The sequence below is a fragment of the Nannospalax galili genome, unplaced genomic scaffold, assembly GCF_000622305.1.
Source record: "Nannospalax galili isolate Female #2095 unplaced genomic scaffold, S.galili_v1.0 scaffold1383, whole genome shotgun sequence".
NCBI lineage: Eukaryota > Metazoa > Chordata > Mammalia > Rodentia > Spalacidae > Nannospalax > Nannospalax galili.
The window spans coordinates 509,612-519,847 of NW_008350357.1; positions in this window are offsets into that span (position 1 = coordinate 509,612).

Below are 10,236 nucleotides of genomic sequence, written 5' to 3' on the forward strand. Positions count from 1 at the left end.
CAACCCAGGAGGAGGAAGCCTATAAGCAGCATTCCTCTGTGGTCTGTGCTTCAGGTCCTGCCTCCAGGTTCCTGCCTTGAGTTCCTGCCTTGGTTTCCTTTGATGATCACTGTGAGCTGTAAATCAAATAAACCCTTTCTTCCCCAAGTTGATTTTAATCAGTGTTTCTATCAAGCAATGGTAAGTAACTAGGACAATATCTCTTTCTTCTATGTAATATTCTATGTAAATATTCTATGTAAGTATTCTATGATTTTACTGAAGATACTTTCTATGACTTTGCTATGATAGTCTTCTCCTCCTTCTGTACACATAATTTGAAGCTTAGGTCTTTTCATAGTGTCCCACAGCTCTTTCTTGTTTCTTTACCATTTTTTAAATTTTCCATTGGCCTTTACGAAATGATCAAATTCCTGTGTTACCTCACTCCTTGATTCTGTTTTCAACATGATCTATTCTGTTAGTGATGCTTTCCACTGAGATTTTTATTGGGCTTATTAAATTTTTCATTTCCAACATGATTTCAGTTTGGTTTTTCTTCAGCACTTTGAACTCTGTATTGGACTGACTTCCTTATTTCACTCATCTCTTTGCCTTTGTCCTCTTTGAGTTGATTTACCATAGCTTTAATTATTCTTTTGAATTTTTATCAGGAAATTCTTACAGGTCATTTTCTTTCTTTTTATTTTTTTAACTTTTTTTTACTGAGCTTTTAAAATTTCAGACAATATTTCCCACTCACATCCAGATCCCCTCCCCAATCCATGCCTCCCCCTCTGCCACCAAACCCTACGCACTCTGCCATACATGCTGAGTCCTATTCATTCAGGTGGGTGTTTTTACCCAAATGTCCTTCAGTGTAAATGTATCCACTGGAGTCTAGTCAGCCCATCCAGTGGTTGTACGTAAGTCATACTCCGCCTCACCGAGCAGCAACCAGTCTCAAATAGTTCTCAATCTAGTGCTGACCTGCCACCTATTGCTTGCCTCCCCTATGGGCCCTTGTTTAAGTGATCTGACATGGGTCCCACTTTGGAAGCCACCACTGCCACAGGCACACATGAGAAAGGCTCTAGTGGCCTGGAAGCCTCCACCTCACATGTACATGAACCGGCCCTGGCTCTTATAATCTTTTGCCTCCTCTTCAGCAATAGTCCCTGAGCTGTGGGTTGGTGACGTTCCATATAGGAAGCCCATCCTACACTCTATAGTCTCTTATTCTCCAAAACTTGGCCAATTGAGGTCTTCTGTGAGCAATGCACTCTGGTGTATGTGGAACCCTCACTGGTAAGACTTGAGGGGTGCATTAGCCCTCTCTCTACCCTTTATTCTGCTATGTTCCATGAGCCTTGGTTGTAGGAATTTGACTGCAGATGTGTCACCTAGTACAGGGCATCTCCCAGATGTATGTTCTCTACGGCTGACCAGATGTACAATTCTGCAGTAGCCTCCATCTGTTGCAAAAAGAAGTTTCTTTGATGAGTGCTGTATGGCATGTTTGTCGCTCTAAGGGAGGTCTCTTCTATCTGTCACTGTGTTCCCTTCCAAAAGCTCCTAGGTATACATCATATGCAGTAATGTTCAGACACTCTACGTACATTTCTCACAGGGTTTCTAGGGCACCACTTTTCCCTCTAGGTTTCCTGACCCCCCGAGATTCACTCATCTCTACTTTTTTTTCTCCCATCTGGCCTCCCTCCTCCCTTCCTTCCTAGTCACAGTACCCCTATTATTCCTACACTTCCCCAATACCTCTCGACTCCCGACACCTTTCCATTCTTGACTTCCCTCCCTCCCCTACACCATGTTCCCTTGTATGTCCCACCTTCCTCTCCTCCCTGATAATTACTCATGCCTCCCTCAGGTAGCATCTGTTCCCTACTATCTCCCTTTCAGGTTGTTTCTTTTCCTTTACCTCCATGTATCTTTTGCCTTCACCTGGCTACTGGTGTTACTTCAGAATTTATATACTTACATATAAGGGATTGGTGCTACAATCCACAAATGAGGGAAAATATATGTCACTTGCATTTCTGTGTTTCTGTTACTTCACTTAGTATAACACTCTCTAGTTCCATCCTTTTACTTGAAAATTTCATAATTTCATCTTTTCTTACTGCCATTGAATAGATGTACCACATTTTCATTAACCATTCATCAGTTGAGGGACGTTTAGGTTTATTCCATTTCTTAGCTATTGCGAAGAGAGCAGCAACCTTTGGGTATATGCCAAGGAGTGGTATCACTGGATCATATGGTAAGTTCATTTGGTTTTTTGCGGGTTCTCCACAGTGCTTTCCATAGTGACTGCACGAGTTTGTATTCCCACCAGCAGCAAATGAGCATTCCTCTTTCTCTCCATCCTCTCCAGCATTTGGAGTCTTCCTTTCTCTTGATCTTGGCTAATCTGACTGGAATAAGATGAAACTTAAAGTGATTTTGATTTGCATTTCTCTAATTACAGAGGATATTGAGCACCTTTTAAGGTGCTTCTTAGCCATTTTTATTTCTTTGCTTGGGAACTCTGTTTACATCTATTGCCCATCTTTTTATTGGGTCATTTATCTTCTTTCTTTTTTGAGATCTTTGTATATTCTGGATATTAATCTTCTGTCAGATGTGCAGCTGGTGAAGATTTTCACCCATTCAGTGGGTCCCTTCTTCCCTTCCTTAGTCGTTTCTTTTGCTGTACAGAAACTTTGTAATTTAATGAGGTCCCACTTGCTGATTGTTGACCTTAGTGTCTGAGCAGCTGGTGTCTTGTTTAGAAAGTCCTTTCCTATGCTTATATCCTGAAGGGTGTTACCTATGTTTTCTTCTAAGGGTTCTAAGTTTCAGGTTTTATGTTGAGGTCTTTTATCCATTTGGATTTGACTTTTGTGCTGGGTGAAAGATAAGGGTCAAGTTTCATTCTTCTACAGGTGGGGATCCAGTTTTGCCAGCACCACTTGTTGAAGATGCTCTTTCCTTCATTGTGTTCTTATCACCTTTGTTGAATATCAGGTGGCTGAAATTATATGAACTCATGTTTGTGGCTTCTATTGTGCTCCATTGATCTATGTGTCTATTTTTGTGCCAGTACCATGCTGTTTTTATGACTATAGCTCTGTAATATAATTTAAGATCTGGTATGATGATCCCCCCAGCATTGTTCTTTTTGCCCCAGATTGTTTTGGCTATACAAGGTCTTTCGTGATTCCATATGAATTTTAGGATTATTTTGTATAGCTCTGTGAGGAATGTCATGGATATTTTGATTGGGATTGCATTGAATCTATAAATTGTTTTTGGTAAGATGATCATTTTCACAATATTATTTCTACCAATCCATAAGCATAGTAGGTCTTTCTATCGCCTACTGTCTTCCTCTAACTTTTTGTTTAGAGTTTTGAAATTTTAATTGTAGAGATCTTTAATGACTTTGCTTAGGATTATTCCCAAGTATTTTATTTTTTTGAGGTTATTGAGAATGGGACAGTTTCTTCTAGTGCTTTTTCTGATTGCTTGTTATTGGTATACAGAAAGGCTACCAATTTTTGTAAGTTAATTTTGTATCCTGCCACTTTCCTGAAAGCATTAATCAATTCTAACAGTTTTCTAGTAGAATCTTTTGGATCTCATATGTATAATATCATATCTGCAAATAGGTATAATTTGACCTCTTCTTTTCCAATTGGTACTCCTTTAATTTCCTTCTCCTGTGTTATTGTTCTAGCAAATGTTTCAAGCAAAGGAGACAGTGGACAGCCCTGTCTGGTTCCTGATTTTAATGGCAATGCTTACAGTTCTTCTCCATTTAGGATGATGTTGGCTATGGGTTTGTTGTATACAGCTTTAATTATGTTGAGGTATGTTCCCTCCAGACCAAAACCTTCTAAGTCTTTTAACATAAATGCATATTGGATTTTGTCAAATGACTTTTCTGCATCTATTGAGATGACCATGTGGTTTTTGTCTTTAAGTCTGTTTATATGTTTTATTACATTTATTGTTGAACCATCCTGCATCTCTAGAATAATGCCGAATTGATCATGGCGGATGATCTTTTTGATGTATGTCTGTATGCAGTTTGCAAGTATTTTGTTGAGTATCTTTGCATTCATTAATAGTTTTCTTTTTTGTTGTGTCTTTACCTGGTTTTGGTATTAGAGTGAGACTGACTTCATAGAAAGAGTTTGGGAGTTCTCCTTCTGTTTTTATCTTTTTGAATAATTTAAGCAGTATTAGTTGTAGATTTTCTTTGACTATCTGGATGAATCCATCTGGGCCTGGGCTTTTTCTAATTGGGGAGCTGAATTACTGTTTCAGTTTCCTTATTTGTTGTGGGTCTGTTTAGGCTGTTTATCTCCTGTTGGTTTAACTTTGGTGGTGGCCATAATTTTTGGGATTCATCCATTTCTTTTAGGTTTGCAAATTTAATGCAGTATAGATTTTTTTTAAGTATTCCCTTACAATATTCTGGATTTTTTTTTTTTGCTGTCTGTTGTGATGCTTCCCCTTTCATCTCTGATTTTGTTAATTTGGATTTGCTCTTTCTTTCTTTTGGTTAACTGGCCTAAGGGTCTATCTATCTTGTTTAACCTTTCAAATAACTAGCTCTTAGATTCATTAATTTTTTGTATTATTTTCTTTGTTTCTATTTCATTAATTTCTGCTCTGAGTTTTGTAATTTCTTCTTGCCTACTAGGTTTGGTGTTGGTTTGTTCTAGCCTTTCTAGAGTCTTGAGCTGTATTGTCAAGTCTTTTACATGAGCTCTTTCTGTTTTTTTTTTAATGTAAGCACTAAGAGTTATAAATTTAACTCTTAGAACTACTTTTAGGGTGTCCTGGAGATTTTGTTGTGTTGTGTTCTCATTTTCATTTTGTTCCAGGAATACTTTTCTTTCTTTCTTAATTTCTTCTTTCACCCATTCTTGATTCAATAGTGTGTTGTTTAATCTCCATGAGTTCGTGTATTTACTAGAGTTTCTTTTGCTGTTGATTACATGGTTTATTGCACTGTGGTCTGATAGAAGGCAGGGAATTCTTTTTTCTTTTTTTTTTTGTATTTGTTGAGATTCATTTTGTGCCCCAGAATGTGGTCAATTTTTGAATAACTTTCATTAGCTGCTGAGTAAGATGTGTATTCTTTGGTGGTTAGGTGGAATATTCTGTATATATCTGTTAGGTCTATTTCATATAATGTGTCATTTAATTCAGATGTCTCTCTGTTTATTATTTGTCCAGTTGACCAGTCTATTGAAGAAAGTGGGGTATTAAAGTCGCCACTATCACTGAGTTGGTGCCAATCTCTGTTTTATAATTCTGGACTGGACTACTGATTCTATGAAATTGGGTGCTCCAGAGTTTGGTGCATAAATGTTCATGATTGTGATATCTTCTTGGTCAATTGTTCCTTTCATTAGAATGAAGTAGCCCTCCTTATCTCTTCTGATGAGTTTTAATTTGAAGTCTAGATTTTAAAATTGCAATACCTGCTTGCTTCTTAGGGCCATTTACTTAGAATATTTTTTCCATCCTTTCATTCTAAGATAGTGTCTATGCTTGAAGGTGAGATGAGTTTCTTGAAGACAGGAAAAAGATGGATTTTCTTTCTTGATCCATTGCACCAGCCTGTGTCTTTTGGCAGAGGAGTTGAGGTCATTGATATTTAGTGTTACTATTGAAAGGTGCAGATTGTGTGCTGTCATTTTAATTTTTTGTGTTTGTGGCCCTATTCTGTGTTTCCATTAATATACCTTTATTTTCCTTCTGTAGCCTTTTGGGCATACTCTTTCCTTTCTTTGGTCCATTATATTGCTTCAAGTATTCTCTGTAGTGCTGGTGTGGAAGACATGAATTCTTTCAGTCTATTTGTGTCATGGAAAATTTTTTTCAGTCCTCTTCAACCTTGATAAATAGTTTTGCTGGGTAAAGTATTCAGGGTTGGCATCCATGGCTGTTTAGAACTGGGAATACTTTGTCCTAGGCTCTTCTGACTTTCATAGTTTCCATTGAGAGTTCAGCTGTTATTCTGATGGGTTTTCTTTTATATGTAACTTGTTGATTTTCTCTAGCAGCTTTTAGTACCCTCTCTTTGTTCTGTAAATTTAATGTTTTTACTATGACATGTCATGGAGACTTTCTGTTCTGATCATGTGTTAACGGTGTTCTCTGTGCTTCTTGAATTTGAATAGACATATCTTTCCTTAATTTATGGAAGTTTTCTTCTATAATCCTATTGAAGATCTATTCGATGCCATTGGTTTGATATTCTCCTTCTTGTATGCCTATAATACATAGATCTGGTCATTCCATGTTGTCCCACATTTCCCGAGTATTCCATTCCCTTTTTTGAGTTTTGTATATTCTTTGCTTAAGGAGTCCAGATCTTCAACTTTGTCCTCCAGTCTTGGTATTCTGTTTTCCATTTCATTTATTCTGCTTGTGAGACTCTCTCTTGTTGTTTCTAGTTGGTTTATTAATTCTTTCAGTATCATGTTCACTTCCATTTGAGTTTTCTTCACTATTTCTATCTCTTTAGTGAATTCACTTTTCAAATTATGAATTTTTTGATATTTCATTAATCTGCATATTTGTGTATTCTTGAGCTTCTGTCAACAGTTTATGCCTTTCCTCTTTGATTTCTTTGAGTTGTTTGTCTGTGTTTTCTTGTAATTCTTTGATCATGTTATGATTGTTCTTTTAAATTCTGTGTCCTGGGGTTCCACAGGGTAGTTCTCAATGTTGCACCCTTCTGTAGGACTGGTGGGTTTTGTTGGGGACATATTTTCCTGGTTTTTCATATTATTTGTGTTTTTGTGTTGCTGTATGGGCATATGAATGCCAGTTTCTACTCTGCTTTTGTTTAATTTAATTTTTGTTCAGAATCCTGGCTGATCAGGTCTGTCTGCTTGATCCTAAGGCTGGGAATTTGGCAGTGAAGGGGCTGCCTAGGTGGGAATTTAGGAATCTATGGTAGGGTGAGTGGGGGGGGGTAATCTGGTTTGGGGAGGTAGTCCTAGGATTTGGGTTTAGGAACTAGGAGCCAGCCTGTTAGAGAGGCTAGCAGGGACAATGATGAGAGGAATGGGGTAGCTAGTCCTCCTGTGAACAATGAGTTGGAGTTCAGGCTGGACCTGCTGTGAGAGAGGCCAAGCCAGCAGGGGACAGGGTGGGGGTGGAGCTGGCCTGTGAGAGAGACCAACAGGGGACAGAGCATAGGTGGGTGAGAGGAATGGGGGAGGGAGGCAGAGAGCTTGATTGACTTACCAGAGTCCTGGCTGAACAGGTTTGTCTGCCTGATCCAGAGGCTGGAAATTTGCTGGTGAAGGGACTGCCTTGGTGATAACTTAGTAATGTATGGTAGGGTAGGTAGTTAATCTGGTTTGGAAAGGTAATCCTGAGATTTGGGTTTAAGGAATAGGAGCCAACCTGTTAGAGAGGTTTGCAGGGACAGTGATAAAAGGAATGGGGTAGCTAGTCCTCCTGTGGAGAATGAGTTCTTCTGGGTCATTTTCATCCTGGGCCATTGCTATGGGATTTGAATTTTTGGAGGAGACATGTTATTTTGAATTTTTGTGTTGTTTTGATTTCTTTGTTGGAATTTGTGCATCTGGAATAAGTTGTTTCAATTTTTATCTTTTTATGTTGCTCAAGTCACCTTCTTTCAGTTGATGTGTTTGTTATGTATATGAGAGGGCTGGTTAATAGCAGGGACAGAGTATTGATTTTCTCCATCTGATACTTAAGGCTACTGACTATTCTATGTCTGGTGCATGCAGTGCCTTGTACAGGGAGACTGGAACAGATTTCCCTAGAATTGCGCACTGATTCTGGGTCTCAAGGCTGGAAGGAACAACTGGAATGTCCCAATCAGGAAACTGGCAAGGCTCTGGAGCATCCCAAAGTGAGAAAGGGGCCCAAGTCTCCCAGCAGTTAGAAGAGTCATGGAAGAGATTGGGCAGAGATCTGCCAGTTCCTAAAGAAAGGTAAGGGGGAGCAGTAAGAGGCAGCATTCATTGACAGCCAGTGGTCTCAAGGCTACGTGGGACAGCTGGATAGTCTCTGGTGGGGAACTAGCTGGGAACTGACAAATCCCAAAGGACATGACCCACTTGGTTTTATCAGTAGACTATCCATTTGGTCCTGGTGGAGTCACTAGTGGATACACGGCCCCTTTTCCCTGAATCTGTCCATATGAAATAGACCAGAAGTGTAGCAGTGAGGGATAGGGCCCTCTGAATACCTTCTCCATCTTTGTCTGGCTGTTTATGGGCCCATTTTTGTGAAGGTTTAATGAAGTCCAGTTGTTGAGAGCTCATGATTACTATACTTGAGTATGGTGCAGAAGATGGCATTTTAAGCATTTCTTCTTGTCTTTCAGCTCTTATGTCTTTTCTACCCTGTCTTCTACAATATTTCTTAAGCCTTGGAGGGAATGATATAAATTATTTGTTTAGGACTTGTCACTCAATCATAACTTATTTTCAGCATCTTGGACAGCTATAAGACTGTATCTTCCCCAGGCATGGTGGTGCATACCTTCAATCCCAGAACTCGAGAGGCAGAGGCAGGAGGATGTCTGTGAGTTCAAAGCCAGCCTGGTCTACAAAGTGAGTTCCAGGACAGCTGGGACTACATGGATACTGTGTCTCAAAATATGAGTATTGTCTTTGCATTATTTTCATCCCTCCCAATGCCCCACATACTCCTCCCATGTCCCCCACCCCCATTTCCTTTCAACTTCTTGCCCTCTTCTTTATTATTGTTACATATACACATGTACATTTATAAATATGCATATATGATGAACTGAGTCCATTTAGTAGTGCTCTTGAGTACCTGTATTTTGGCTGCCTACTTGGTATTTGATAACAGCCCAACTGACCAGGGATAGTACCACCCACAGTTGGCTGTATTCTCCCTCATCAGTCACAAAACAAGAAAATGTTCCACAGACATTTCCACATGCCAGTCTGATGAAGGAAATTCCTCAGGTGAAAGTCCCTCTCTTCAGATATGTCTAGGTTTGTGTCAAGTTGAAAAAAGCTATGACAATCTATATTGCAGCATGTATGGTCCAGAACTGGTAATACCACTGATGTCTTTTCTCCCGCAGCATCCTGTGTAACACCTTGCAACACTATGAAAGATAGCCAGCAGGGAAAGACTTTCTTGTTTCATTCAATATTGATTTCTCTATGCTGTACAACGAGTGTGTGGTGTCCTCAGAAATAAGATCTACTCTCTAGTTATGGTGGGCAGTGAAGAATATGGGCAATATTGTTTTGCATGACTCTGGGATCTCCTTGACCCCGCTTAACTCATATAGCGGTATGCCACACCTGGCATTGATATTTTCATGTAATAATCTGTGTCTTCTGGGAGCAGCACTGTTAATCCATGCAGGGTACCTCTGTCCAGATTCCTTTTTAAAAAAATATTTTGACCTCCCTCTGCTTCTCTGGGCCTGCACGATCGGCTGGCCTCTCTCCAGGGTAAGTCAATGGCACCCTCGGGGCCTTGACTACCCCAGCGTCATTCACCCTCCCATTTCCCCAGCCCATCTCTCCTCCTAGCCTGGGTCCTGTCACATTCCTTGTCTTGGTGCCCCAGACACCTGGGGAACCACCACTGCTTCCTGATCCTTTGGATCCAGACCAACCCAGTTCCTTCTCAGGTCCCCAGCAGCACTCTGGGCCGGCCCGACCTCACCTCCCTCTACTTCCCTGGGCCTGCACGACCCGCCAGCCTCTTTACTGGATGCCGGGGCTTACCTTTCCTCTTCCTGATCCTTTGCATCCAGACCAACAAAGCTCCTCAGTGTAGTCCCCAGGAGCCCTTGGGGCCACTTCCCGCCCTCATCTTCCTTTGCATCTCTGGGTGGCACTGACACCAGCTGCCCTAGAGCAGCATCTTTCCTGGGCCCGGCACCCAGGCCAGTCCAACCCCCAAATTCCTGGGGACAAAATCTTTCCTGAAGGGATCCAGACTTCAGGAGAAAGCCTGAGAGCATCTGATCCTCACCTGACTTGGGCCTCTGTGGGAACTCCTGAAGACAAAAGCAATCTGGGCACTCCAATATAAAATCAAAAGAGAGAACTGGAAGCTTAGAGGAGCCAGCTTTTCATGCCCCAAAAGTACAACAAAAAGATGCATAAAGTTCACAAAAAGAAGCAGGCCTAAATTTGAAGGCTTGAGTCTCACACAAGAATCAGAAACTACAAAAGAAATTCACAAGTCAAAATAACAGAG